This window comes from Apodemus sylvaticus, chromosome 17 (genome assembly GCF_947179515.1).
Source record: "Apodemus sylvaticus chromosome 17, mApoSyl1.1, whole genome shotgun sequence".
In the NCBI taxonomy this organism is placed as follows: domain Eukaryota; kingdom Metazoa; phylum Chordata; class Mammalia; order Rodentia; family Muridae; genus Apodemus; species Apodemus sylvaticus.
The window spans coordinates 27,133,584-27,148,244 of record NC_067488.1 but is presented as its reverse complement, the minus strand read 5'-3'; positions in this window follow the sequence as shown (position 1 = coordinate 27,148,244).

The following is a 14,661-nucleotide window of genomic DNA, read 5'->3' as shown; positions in this document are numbered from 1 at the left end:
TACCCCAGAAGCCTCTCACAGACAGCAAATGACTAACCCAACCAAGAGCCGTTTCTAGGAGTCTTAGTGGTTAGTAAGTAGGATCTGGAACTTATTGTTTTTGCAAAGATTTAATTTGGGCATTGATTTCCATGCCTCTGGAGTGGTGTGTGTGTGTGTGTGTGTGTGTGTGTGTGTGTGTGTGTGTTATTTTAACCAGTAGGGTTTCCACATATCAGTTTAATATACCTTATAATCAACTTGAACATCTTTTGCCAGGAAGTAAGGAGTTACTCAAAAATGATGGAGAAATGGAGAGAGAACACTATTCTTAAATCTTGTTTATGCACAAGTCTAAAAGAAAGTGTCAGAGTTGTGAACTACCCAATGTGGTTGCAGGTTCGACCTCAGGGCAAGACCTGCACCCATTCTTCACCACTCAACCATTCTTCCAGCCTCTTCCCACCCCTACTTTAAAGATGAGAAAAATCAGGTCCCTTGTGAAGCGGTCACTTGCCTAGGGCCACTCAGACATAGAGAAGTGGGAAAAGACTTCAATCCTAGCATGGTTTTTCTGAGCTTATGAATTAAAAAGACGAGCCTCTGACTAAATAAGGAGCAATTTGAATATCAAAATAACCACTATATAAATAAGCCACAAACTCATAGATATTAAACAGTGATTAGGTGGCTAGGAAAGAAAGGGAAATGAGAAATCTTTTTTAAAATAGAGGCAATAATGTATAGAATAATGTATCACCTCCAGGTAATAATGTAAGAAATTAAATCATCATTTTAAACAATCCTTTTGGTGATGACTAATTAGCTCAGAATCATCCATGAACGCTCTCCTTGGGCTCCTCCTTGAGAAAGAACAGAGTTGTCTCTGTAACGCACTGGGCAGTCACGTCCATGGTCCGTAGCTGCAGGCTGGATTGGATGAACACATCTTCCCAGCTCCCACACAGCTTGGCTCACAACCTTGTCTTTGGAACCCAAGATTTCTTTCCTCACAGCAGGTGTATACACCATACGGGATATCTGAGGGAGTCAGGAGGTCCAGGCAGCCCCACAGTGACCACCTTCCACCATCCCACAAAGCGAAAGCAGAGGAGAAAGAACAGAGTCGGTTTCTGAGAAGCACACTGACCGCACTGGGGTGAAAATCATACGTTAGTCCTGCATCTTCAGGGATTTTGACCCTGACCAGTCAGAGGAAAATCTTCCTGATACCTTATTAATCCCCAGATATACAAATACCTACAAGCATCTTTTCCCTAGAAGATACCATGCTATCTTGCAAAGAGCTTTAGACAGAACTCTTAAGTCCCTGGAAGCCCTTCTGACACAATCAAAACCAGGGCAATTAAGAGCAACACCTGTCTATTGAGAGGCGACTTCCTGGGAGTCAGGCAGGCGCCAGTGTCTCAAGAACACCATAATATTCCACCCCATAGAAACCCCTACGTACACACCAATTTACTTTCATTTTTAAAGTGAGAACATTGAGGAAGTCTGGAGCACATAAAAGACTTGGGTCTTAGTTAGGCTTTCTATGGTTACGGTGAAACACCAGGACCAAAAAGGAAGTTGAGGGGGAAAGGATTTATTTGGCTTACACTTCCAGGTCACAGTCCATAACTGGAAGAAGTCAGGACAGGAACAGTGACTGGAAACAATGAAAAGCTGTTATCCTGATTCTGATGTTTTATAGACTCAGAGAATGCAGCTCTGGTTGAACTCACACACTCTCTCTCTCTCTCTCTCTCTCCCTCTCTCTCTCTCTCTCTCTGTGTGTGTGTCTGCGCGCACGCGCACCCATCTGTCTGTCTGTCTGTCTGTCTGTCTGTCTGTCTGTCTGTCTCTGTCTGTCATCTGTCTGTCTGTCAGTTATCTATCTTCTATCTCCATCTTTATCCCTCCTTGGTCCTCGGCAAGAGCAACAATACCTCCTTCCCTCCCTCTCTCTCTCCCTCCCTCCCTCCTTCCCTCCCTCCCTTCCTCACCCCCTCACTCACTCCCTTACTCCCTCTCCCTCCTTCCCTCCCTGCTTCCCCCCCACCTCTTTCATTTGTTACACCATACACACACATGAAAGACTAAAAGAGTGGAATCTTGGGTATCTGAAGAGACCGTTTCCTTTGCTTCAACAGGCTTTGGTATTGTTCAAGCCAAGAAACTGGAGACTTCCAGAGAGAATTCCTGTAACCAGGTCCTCTTTCTGGGCTCACCTTCTAACTGCTGGGAGATCCTGCCCCTGGGGTTACAGGTGAATTCCTAACACCACCTTCATTGCCCCGGGGTTCTGTGCACCTCCCTTGGAAGCTTCCTGCTGGGCTGTGTATCCCTCTCCCCAGGAGGGTTTATCAACAATGAGTCACTCTGGGTAAACGAAATCCTTCAGAGTGTTCTGGCAGTCTTGGGATGGCTTCAACAGCTGACAGGAGGTACACAGGAAGCAATCCTGTTCCCTTCTCAGTACCCTCCCACTCCAGTCAGAGAACTGGCTTTCCTGATGTTAACATACAGAAACCCCTCTGGCTAGGTTAAGTAGGAAAAGGAGTGAGTTTCAGATTACCAAGGAGTCCCAGAAAACCAGGATCAAATTCTACAAATTTGGGAGGATCTGTATTCATCGAATTCCAGGCAGCCCCTGGGTGTCCCCTGCCATTGACACAGCAATTTCTCCACCGGGTTAGGGCCCAAGGGTGCTGCCCCAAACCTTGCCACTGCTCTCTCTAATGAACAGCCCCACCGGTAGGCTGTACCAGCTTCTCTATGGCATAGGCTTCTGATTCCAAATCTCAAGTATGAGCATCTGATTAATGGAGCCTGGATCAGGCACCTGCATCCCGGGTGCTTTCGACCTTGAGCAAATTCACAACTCATAAAGGGAAGTCCAAAGGTGCAGAACAGACAACAGGGGAAAACAGTCTGTCTACGACCTCCAGGTTGCAACAATATTATCCCAATGCATAAAGTAAGGATGCAAGCTCTACAGGGTCTGGTGGAGGGGAAGGTTTTTGCTGTAGGTGTAAGGGAGGGTACGGCCAGGGGTGTCTGGAAGAGTCCAGAGCAGGCATGGACCATGACTCACAGAATGGACCAGGCCATGGTGCAGCAGTGGACAGGAGACTGGGGGAGTGGCAAAGAGAGGAGACCAGGAGTTCGTGGCTGAAATGTAAGTGACGTATAGGAATCATAAGTTGGGGGAAGGAGCTGAAGAAGTTTAGGGTGGTGGTTGGGTAAGAAAGGTCAGGATGCCAGTGTGGACTTGGTAGCAGGTATTGGGGATGTTGAGGGAGCCAGCATGCATCTTGATTAACCATTTGTCCGGAGGTTCTTTTGGACCTGACACCCAACTGATCTTTTGCTCCCCCACAATAAGCATATCAGAATCTTCATCTGTTGCTCTCCTAGGCAAGAATAAGCATTCAGATTTTATAGAAAGAAATATGAGAAAACTTTTCTCCACATTCCATTAAAAAATAATTTGCACATCAATGTAACCCTTGATTCATATTTAAGTATTGGAAGAAAATTAATATTCCTGTCTAATTCTTATAATTATTTGTAACAATTATATAAATAAATCTTATTATTCATGATATACACAAGATATTCATTTCCAAAAAAAACAAAAACAAACAAACAAACCTGTGACAAGAAGCTGTGTGACAAGAAGCCTTGGGATGGATGGAAGCAGAAAGGCAGCTGGTAAAACTTCAGGAAACCCATGCAGTCAAACGAACCTAACCCAGCTCTCTAACCAGGACAAGCGAAGAGCACTAAGAAGCAGCAATACATCGATTTTTATTCTGTCAGCGGTTTGGGATTCTTCACTGTGGCCATCAGTAAAGTAAGACAATATCTTCTGCCTTCCCACCCAGGCACTAACCAAAAGCATAACTTCCTCGGGAAAACACCATTATCGGAAGACTGTTACTGTGGCAAATGGCACTGCCACCAAAGCTGCTGTGAAGATTTTCAAAAGTTAGTATATTTAATACAAAGTACAGGAACCCAAAATTCCAGTTTAGCACAGAAAACTTGAGTTGTTGTCCCTTAGACATTTAGACAAGAAAGTGTAGTCATTATCAAAGAATTTTTCCCCACTCCACAGTCACGGGGTTTTCCTAACGGGTCAGTAAAGGCTCCATTGCTAGTCGACGTTTTCCTTAGAGTCCCAAAAAACGAGAAAAATAAAGCCCCTCCCAGAAGTCCCGGACCTCACCAACAACTGGATACATTGTAACCGTTCACCTGCTGATGGTTTTTCGTCAAGTCAAATATTGATGTTTTTGTCCCCAAATGAGAATGAGCGTGGAGTCCTCTTGAGCCATTTTCCATCCCTCCAAACTCTTGCCTTCTTTGCTGCCCGTTGTGTCTACAGCCCTCGGCAAACTACAAAACTCCTCTGGGTTCTCGTTTTACCTTCAGTTTAATGGGGCTGATGAGAACATTTATGTTAGAAGGTATCACACATATCAAACAAAGATGTTCTTGTAAAGTAGTTAGACTAGTGACTGCCACATAGCAATAAAACAACACAGACCAACATCTCTTTTCATTCTTTGGTTATTATTTGCACTTTTCCTGTGCATGCATGCATTCATGTCTGTCTGTCTGTCTACGGAGGCCAGAAGAGGACGCTGGACCTCCTGGAGCTGGAGTCACAGGTGGTTGTAAACTGCCCAATGCAGGCAGTCAAACTCTGGTCTTCAAGATCATAAAAGTACTCTTAACTACTCAGCCCTCTCTCCAGCCCCCAAACCCTCATTTCTTACAGTCTTTGAAGCCAGTGCATTAGAAGTTCAAAACTGTCCCTTTATAGAAACAGATAAAATACCAAACTATCCCCCCACTAGAGTTCAAGACAGCTTTTTATAACCAAATGTGTTGGTGTTTATAGTCTATAGTCTATAGTAAAAAAAATTTTTTAAATCACATTATCAGTTGCAAAACAAAAAGTAGTCATATCCCAGTTTCAGAAACAAGATTTTGTGCCATACTTCAAGCAAACTCTCTTTTTGAGAGATTTATGGATTTAGAAACTGTAAGTAGGGGTCTGTGTTCATTCAGAGATGACACACCTAACTCTCAAGAGACTGGAGGCCCCAGGGAGTTTAGAGGTCAGGTGGGGTGGGGGTGGGGACATCCATGTGGAGACAGGGAGAGGGGAGGAAGTATGGGTGTGGAACAGACGGAGGGTGGACAGGGGTTGGCGGGTGGGGAATAAAATATGGAGTGTATAAAAATAATAAAAACTATTAAGGGGGCTGGCGAGATGGCTCAGTGGTTAAGAACACTGCTCTTCTGAAGTTCCTGAGTTCAAATCCCAGCAAACACATGGTGGCTCACGACCATCCATAATGAGATCTTACACCCTCTTTTGGAGGTCTGAAGACAACTACAGTGTACTTACATATAACAATAAATAAATCTTTAAAAAAATAAATTAAGAAAGAAAGAAACTGTGAGTCAGGATCGGGAGCCCAGGCGGTGGCTTGGCCACAATTTATGTTCTGAAGCAGTTGTCTTGCCTCATGGTGCCCTAATCCCAGACTCTTGTACCTACCTCCTGAGTTTCTTTTTGTCATTATTTATTTTCCCATTTTTATATGTGTTTGTAGAGCCCACACATATGTATTCATACTTCTTATGTGTGAATGCATGGGTGTGTGGGTCCATGTCAGGGCACGCGGGTGTGTGGGTCCATGTGAGGGCACACGGGTGTGTGGGTCCATGTGAGGGCACACGGGTGTGTGGGTCCATGTGAGGGCACGCGGGTGTGTGGGTCCGTGTGAGGGCACGCGGGTGAGTGGGTACATGTGAGGGCACGCGGGTGTGTGGGTCCATGTGAGGGCACACGGGTGTGTGGGTACATGTGAGGGCACGCGGGTGTGTGGGTACGTGTGAGGGCACGCGGGTGTGTGGGTACGTGTGAGGGCACGCGGGTGTGTGGGTACGTGTGAGGGCACGCGGGTGAGTGGGTACATGTGAGGGCACGTGGATGTGTGGGTACGTGTGAGGGCACACGGGTGTGTGGGTACATGTGAGGGTACGCAGGTGTGTGGGTACGTGTGAGGGCATGCAGGTGTGTGGGTACATGTGAGGGCACGCGGGTGTGTGGGTACGTGTGAGGGCACGCGGGTGTGTGGGTACATGTGAGGGTACGTGGGTGTGTGGGTACATGTGAAGGCACACAGGTGTATGGGTCCATGTGAGGGCACACGGGTGTGTGGGTACGTGTGAGGGCACGCGGGTGTGTGGGTACATGTGAGGGCACGCGGGTGTGTGGTTACATGTGAGGGCACGCAGGTGTGTGGGTACATGTGAGGGCACACGGGTGTGTGGGTACATGTGAGGGTACGTGGGTGTGTGGGTCCATGTGAAGGCACACAGGTGTATGGGTCCATGTGAAGGCACGCGGGTGTGTGGGTACATGTGAGGGCACGCGGGTGTGTGGGTACATGTAAGAGCACGCGGGTGTGTGGGTACATGTAAGGGCACGCGGGTGTGTGGGTACGTGTGAGGGCACGCGGGTGAGTGGGTACATGTGAGAGCACGTGGATGTGTGGGTACGTGTGAGGGCACACGGGTGTGTGGGTACGTGTGAGGGTACGCAGGTGTGTGGGTACGTGTGAGGGCATGCAGGTGTGTGGGTACGTGTGAGGGCACGCGGGTGTGTGGGTACGTGTGAGGGCACGCGGGTGTGTGGGTACATGTGAGGGCACGCGGGTGTGTGGGTACATGTAAGGGCACACGGGTGTGTGGGTACGTGTGAGGGCACGCGGGTGAGTGGGTACATGTGAGGGCACGTGGATGTGTGGGTACGTGTGAGGGCACACGGGTGTGTGGGTACATGTGAGGGTATGCAGGTGTGTGGGTACGTGTGAGGGTACGCAGGTGTGTGGGTACATGTAAGGGCACGCGGGTGTGTGGGTACGTGTGAGGGCACGCGGGTGAGTGGGTACATGTGAGGCCACGCGTGTGTGTGGGTACATGTGAGGGCACACGGGTGTGTGGGTACGTATGAGGGCATGCGGGTGTGTGGATACATGGTGAGGGCACATGGGTGTGTGGGTCCGTGTGAGGGCACATGGGTATGTAGGTACGTGTGAGGGCATGCAGGTGTGTGGGTATGTGTGAGGGCACGTGGGTGTCTGGGTACATGTGAGGGCACACAGGTGTGCAAGAGCATGTGAGGTCACACACAGGTGTGTGGGTCCATGTGAGGGCATGAGGGTGTGTGGGTCCATGTGAAGGCACACGGGTGTGCGGGAGCATGTGAGGGCACGCAGGTGTGTGGATCCGTGTGAGGGCACGTGGGTGTGTGGGAGTGTAGAAGATATGTTGTAGCTACATATCTTCCTCCGTAGCTCCTCCATCTTCTATCTTACTCACTGAGGCAGTCTCTCAGCCCTGCCCCTTTGGTCATGGGTATTGTTATCCTGTTAGCCTGCCTGCTCGGTGTTCTGAGGCTGAAAGTATAGGTGGGTAGCCACACTCGCCTGGCATTTATGTGGGTTTCTGGGGATCTGAACTCTGCTCCCAATGCTTGCACGGCCAGTGGGTTAGCGCCCGAACCATCTTCTCAGCACGCCCACTGGCTTTCTGATTCACTCCTCTGTTGTCTGTTGACAGCCATGACCTCTCATGTTGCATATGTTTTCCCTCCTTAACCATAATACAAAGTATCCTGCTCTATCTAAGGCCCTCTCTAGTGACCTCCCCAAGATGCTGTTCCTCTTGTGCAGACTCCTATGCCTGCTAAGCCTCTGAGCAAGCTTAGGCAGGACGCTGATGTGCCAGCGACCATAGGATCTCCTTGGGGTGGGGGGATTCCTCTCTTTCCTGATCCCTTTAAGTCACCCTGCCCTCCAATGGCTCCAACAGAAACTCCCAAGCCAAATATGTCACCTTGTGTCTTGTCAAACAAATGTCCCTGCCCTCAAATGGCCATCATCCTGAGAACCAGAATCTTGCGACTTCCTACACTTATAGGTGATATCTCATGAGCTATTGTACCAGGTGCAATTGCCAAAGGCAAGGGCCAAGGATGTGTGACAAGTGGGAGGGAGGAATTGGCTTATTTCAGGCTGGTCACAAGAAAGGTTGTATGCAAATGATCTGTAACCCAGTCTCTATGGGTTTGCATAGGAACCGATCCCTGACCTCACCCATCCCCAGAAGTAGTTCCTCCCAGGCTATGGTAAACACTGTCCCCTGGCAGACAAGTGTCTACACTTTAGCTCTGCAGGTAGAGATCTACCACTCCACTGTTAACTATCTGCTGTAGGTCACAACTCCAGTTGATCCCGTGTGGACCCCTCAACAACTGGGAGCTACTGTGTTGGCAATATTCTATTCCCAATATCAAAAGTAAGATTGTGAAACCCATGTCTAATTGATCAGAGTCTGACCCTATTCTGCCCTGCACAGATCTCACAGATGCCTCTTTGATGAGCTTAAAGCTATTTTTAAGGACTCCAAAGCAAGATTATTTGTCTGCTTTGAAACTGCATGCAGTGTTTTGACCCTTTTCTGCCTAAAGCAGTGATTCTCAAAGATGTCATGGCCTCTCATAGGGGTCACCTATGACCATCAGAAAACACAGATATTTACATTACAATTTATAGCATTAGCAAAATTATAGTCATGAAGTAGCAATGAAAATAATTTTACAGTTGGCTGTCATCACAATATGAAGAACTGTATTAAAAGGTTGCACCACTAAGAAGATTGAGAACCACTGGTCTAAAGACATCCACTCTTGACCCTCTCCTAAACATAGTCCACATTGCACAACTCTGCACATTAGCAAGACTGAGTACACGAGGATATTCATTATATAAGTATTGCATAAGAAGTAACTCAAACATCTGGCGACAAAGATCTAAATGATGTTATTTATCTAATGCAAAAGTAAGCAGGAGGGACTGGCGAATGCTGCACTAGTGTGTCTTTGTTGGACTGAAATGGTGCCCAGCACTCAAGACATTATTGCTTCAAGAAGAAGACATAAGAAGATTTAACACTCACAGTGTTCTAGAATGCTGAGATGAAAGAAAGTGGCGAGATCACAGACTCTTTTAATCTTAAATACTTTTCATTCATCTACCCAGTAATAGAACAATCAGTGTATGTTGAAGAAAAGTGGGTTACAGAACAGCATGCAGAACATGATGCCGTTTCTGTAAAAATAATGAATATATGCATACAGGGTGCCTGGAGGGGGCTTTGTCACAATGTTTCTCTCTAGGATGTAGAACTGGATTTATTTTTATTTTTGTCTTTATGACTTTCCCTGTGTTCTTTGACATATTTATAAAGATTGTGCATTACTTTTGCTTTCTGAAAATACTGTGGAAAGTTCTTTGTTTTGGCAAAAGGGGAAATACCTGAAGCAAAGAAATTTTCACCAAATTCTAGTTAACTAGAAACTTCCCAGAGTCTTCTTGGTGCTGTGCATGATTTACATTCATGAATAAATGAAGATCTGAGGGCCATTCCAAATGTCATAGTGCATAGAAAATGTCCTCACCTGTTTTCTAAGTAAATGCTGAAAACCACCTCAGCATCAACTCAGTTCTTGGCAGTTCTAGAAGGCTTTTACTCTCAATGTCTTATGTGTACTTCAAGCAAGCTAGTTGTCCAAACAGAATCTTCCCATGTTTCCTTGGTAACCACTAGTCAACATTTCTAGGTTAGCACCATTGTTTGCTGGCTGGCTGGGTAGATGGATGGATGAGTGGTTGGGTGGATGGATGGATGGATGGATGGATGGATGGGTGGGTGGATGGACGGACGGATGGATGGATGGATGGATGGATGGATGGATGGATGGGTGGGTGGATGGATGGATGGATGGGTGGGTGGGTGAATGATAGATGGATGGGTGGATGGTGGGTGTGTGGGTGGATGGATGGATGGATGATGGATGGATGGATGGATGGATGGATGGATGGATGATGGATAAATGGGTGGGTGGGTGGATGGATGGATGGATGGATGAGTGATGGATGGATGGATGGGTGGATGGTGGGTGTGTGGGTGGATGGATGGATGGATGATGGATGGATGGATGGATGAATGATGGATGGGTGGGTGGATGGGTGGGTGTGTGGGTAGATGGATGGGTGGATGGATGGATGGGTGGGTGGATAAATGAGTGAGTGAGTGAACAGACAAAAGAATGAATTAGCACAGTTATTTTACTGACAAGAAGACTGAGAAGCAGAGGTGAAGTAACATGACTTAGGGGATATACTCAGCATAAAACCACCAGATGGGACTCACTATCCTTACTTTCCTTGATACAAAATACTACCCCATCTCCACTATTTTTTAGAAGGAAATACCCCAATGTTATAGATCGCGTTGAAAAACAGGAGTCATAATCAAAACACCAATGGCACAGGTATTGACCTTCCAAAATGCTACCAGCCCCAGCATCTGTATAAACTCTTAAGGCTTCCTGGTTGGCCAGGCCTTAACTCATGACTGTTGCATACAAGTGGGTCCTAGGTGTCAGAGAAGACCTTTATGGGGTTAATGAAGGAGACACTTGCTTCCTGGTATGGAAGTATTTCATTATTTTAACAACAAAGAGCCATCCATATACATGCTAAAATCCCTCCACACATTGGAAGGATTACTACTCATGGGAGAAACCTCTCTCCTCATTCAAACAAAGCATTTGTAAGGGCACTAAAACCACCTTCATCCTGGTGAATCCAATGTGCACAAATAAATAGACTCAAATACCTTTATCCTCTTTTAAACATGATCCCGAGATGTGGCAGGGGCACGTGGAAGAAAATGAAACAAAATACAACCAGTCCTCAAGAAATATGCAACATGCTGCAAGAACAGCCTTCATTAAGTCATCTCTTCAATTCCATATCGAAATCTAGATCTGCCCCTGAACTAACCCTTCAAATACTTATATATTTCTTCAAAGTCACTGTGTAGATGGAAATACACCAATCAACTCCTTCCACCCAGCCCAACACAGATGAAGATCCAAGACCTTCTTGAACTACAGGACTAATATCCAACGTTCTGGGAGGCCATTGTCACCACCTGGGCAAGGTTTTAGCCCCTGCACAGCTCTGTCAGCAAGTCTGTGATGGAAGCCAGTGATTAATATACACGAGCAAAGGTTGGGAAGCTCTCAGCCTCCACTGACAGATTGTCCAGGGACTTGGCAGCTGAGGTCATGGGGGGTGGGGGGGGGGAGAAGGAACCAAGGGACTGAGTTGGATGGAGTTTAGTCCAATGACATCAGAAAAAAATCCCTAGTTTCTGATCAAAAGTCTTTAGTGACTGGCCAGTCCAAAAGTTATTTTAAAATATCTTTTAAAAATGTTATCTCTAGAGATGATTATTAAAATAATATTCATTTCCTCATCACATCAGAACCAGGCCCAATTGTTCCTCTAGTCCATGGCCTTTCCCTGCTAAGCGTTAAATCTTAGCTATTTAGACAGGAAGCCCCTTACTCCCTGCCCACCTAGTTACAAGAACACCCAGAAACCTTCCATGAAAGAGAAAGCAGTATCTTACTTGGCTTTAGATGGCTTCTCCATTCTTCTCTCTTAGTTCTTCCTCTGGTCCAGGAACTAGCAAAATCCTGGTGTCTGGTTTTGCCTAGGTCCTAGACACAGGCGTTTAAGTTTCAGAGTAATCCGGTGGGTGAGGCTATTGGGGGGTGTGGCTGAATCAACAAGGCTGGCTGCGTGCGCATGGCTGTTTGCGAGCATGATGTTACCCAGTGCAACCGAAGGGACGAAGATAAACTGTCCCCTAAGATGGGGCCAATCTATCAGGCTTCCCAGCCACTCTTGATGCCTGAGGTGCTCCTTAGCCCTCTCCAGTGACTGAAGCAAAACATAAATGTCTTCAGTCCTCAAATATTCACCTTAGAATTATGTGATGAGACCATCTCATCTCAGTGAGAGTAACAAGATAACCCATTTCTCTCAGAATAAAGCTGTTGACATAAACCTTTTGTGGTAATAGGATGCTATGCCACTTCCCCTGTTCAGAGTCATAACCACTAACTTGTATAACTGCTGGATGTTTAGAACATGGCTTCGAAATAGGATAAACGAATATAATTTAATGGAAATACAATCAGCTACATGAGGCTACTGTTTAAACACCACAGTTGAAAAAATCCCAAAACAGTTATTCCTAGGAAAAAAAACTAATAAGTTGTTGGGGTCTGTGATTGTCAATCTTCACAGTTGTGAGATCTTTATTTTTTTTCCAGTGATGAGGTCATTGCACAGCAAGCAAACATCTTCCATTGAACCCTAAGAAACTCATTCTCGACGCTGAAGGTGAACTCAGCCTTTGCCCATTCTAATAGAACATTTAGCATTCATTAAGAACATTAAAATGTCTTAAATGGACAAAAGTTCTGTTGCCTTTTAATTAAGAAAATTAAAAAAGATGAAAACTAAAAATTCAGTAATACTTCTAATTGGAAAAGCACAATGATAAAGATAGTAAAAAATCCCATACTTTTAACTGTGTTAACTACAACAGCATCACGAAGAGCACACATAGTTGACACAAATACCGTGTGATTTTGCTCTGCCTTCAAATGACTCAAATACATAGATTCCCAAAGCCTCCAGAATAACTGCACACCCAGCAATGGCTGTTCCCAGAGTAAAAAGCTCGTATGGAAGTCAGGGGCTTGTTCAAACTCTGGTTTTAGGAAATGAGTAAGGGAGGGAGAGAGAGAAGGAAAGAAGGAGAGAGACAAAGATGCAGACCCGCGCGCGCGCGCGCACACACACACACACACACACACACACACAGGGGTTCCAACAAAAGAGGGAGGCCCCTCAGATCACACAGCAGGTAAATCAACCGTGATATCAGCCTGGCACCCAAACCCCAAGAGCCAAAGAAAAGGACGAGCTACAAACCTACAAGGGAAGTCATAGGTTCTACTAAAGCGTATTTCCTTTTCTTTCTTTCTATTGCAGATAGTGAGAAATAAGAGGAACAGAGTCTATACACATAAAGCTGTGAAATGAGCGATTAGCATAAATATGCCTGTCTAGGGAGGCTGATGAACTCAACCAGCCCCACTGGTGCTTTAGTAAAATCCAATAACATTGGGGGTTTTATTTTAAAGTTTTCCTAATTTTCCAGTTCTTTATGGGTTTTATCCATATCCGTGGGTATTGTCCTAGAAGCAAGCAAAGAAACGAAGATCACCTTTATACAATAAATCAGTTTAAAAGCTTCTGTTTGTTTATCAATTCTTTGAGCACTTTATTGTGATCCCGCATACACACTCAGACTCCACAGGGGCAGTGCCCGTCCATGCCGTTGTTAGAGCCGTCAGCCTTGACATCAAATACACCAGGGCATGAAGCTGAGATCCGGTCCCAGGGATTACCGCTATTATTTTTAAACATTGCCATTTTCTTGAAGAGCTTGAGTCTTGGATTTCTCATCTGTTAAATGGGTTTAAGCCATCACCTTGTAGTTTGTGAGAAATCAGAATCGTAGCATGCCATATACACTCTACAGAGATCCGCTACTGTGACGTGATCTCCCAGCTCACACCTCGGTGAGTACTGCATACGTACTCTAGAAGCTACTAATAAACAGGCAGCTAGGAGCTGCGGTTCAGTGAACTCCCTTGTTTGTTCTCTCCATAGCTTCTCCACAGTCAGCAGAAGCCAGAGGCAAGCCCACCATAAACCGAGGGCGTGTGGTAACAGCGGAGTTCACAGTGCGCATGGCAGCTGTTCTCTGTCCCACGGTAAATTTGCCCTGCGGTCCTCTGGAACGAAACCAACAGTCTGTTTGCAAAGGAGCACTGGAATTCAAAACAACTATTAGAGGAGCAGCCTAGTATAAGCGACAGCTACTGTTCTCAGCACCGGAAGCCAGGAACCCTGCGTTGGAGGGTTTGGTCTTCGTGTTCATAGCTAGGTGCCCCGGGCAGGCGATTGCCCTGCCCTGAGCTTCTAGGTTCCTTTTCTCATAATAATAATAATAATAATAATAATAATAATAATAATAATAACAATATAGATTGGGCAACGTGTAGTGATCACTAGAGCCATTTCTGTGACAGCATCCTGGGATGGGCTGAGTAAGGTAACAGGGAATGGGCAAGGACTACAGAGCCAGAGAGACCAGGACTCAAACTGGAGCGGCGTGACTTGGGCGGGTCCTCTTTGTCTCTAGCCTGGATTCTCACATTGCAGAAAAGGCGGTGATGAGCACAGCTCTCAGAGAATTAGAGATAACTAACGTCGAGTACGGCCCGTGCCTGGGCCACTGGAGCTGCTCAGAGAGATGGCCGCAGCTGCTGCTGTGATTGTCATTGTCATTCTTACCTTTGTCTTCAAAGGTTAAGTCCCAAAGACGTTTGATCACATAGCAACCACAAGGAATCTACTAACAACAGTAGCTCTTTCTTAATTTTTCTTCTGAAACGAATTAACCTTTCCTCCTGTGTATTCATTGCTATCGCTTTTCAATTTTCCACCTGACACCATTTGTTTCTACCACTTTAACTACTGAACAACAACAAGCAATATTGATTCTGAAGGATGTCATATTGGCTCCATCACGATCATCAGCATCATCGGTAACATCATGTATAACATCAGCAGCAGCCTCGCCAACATCATCACCATC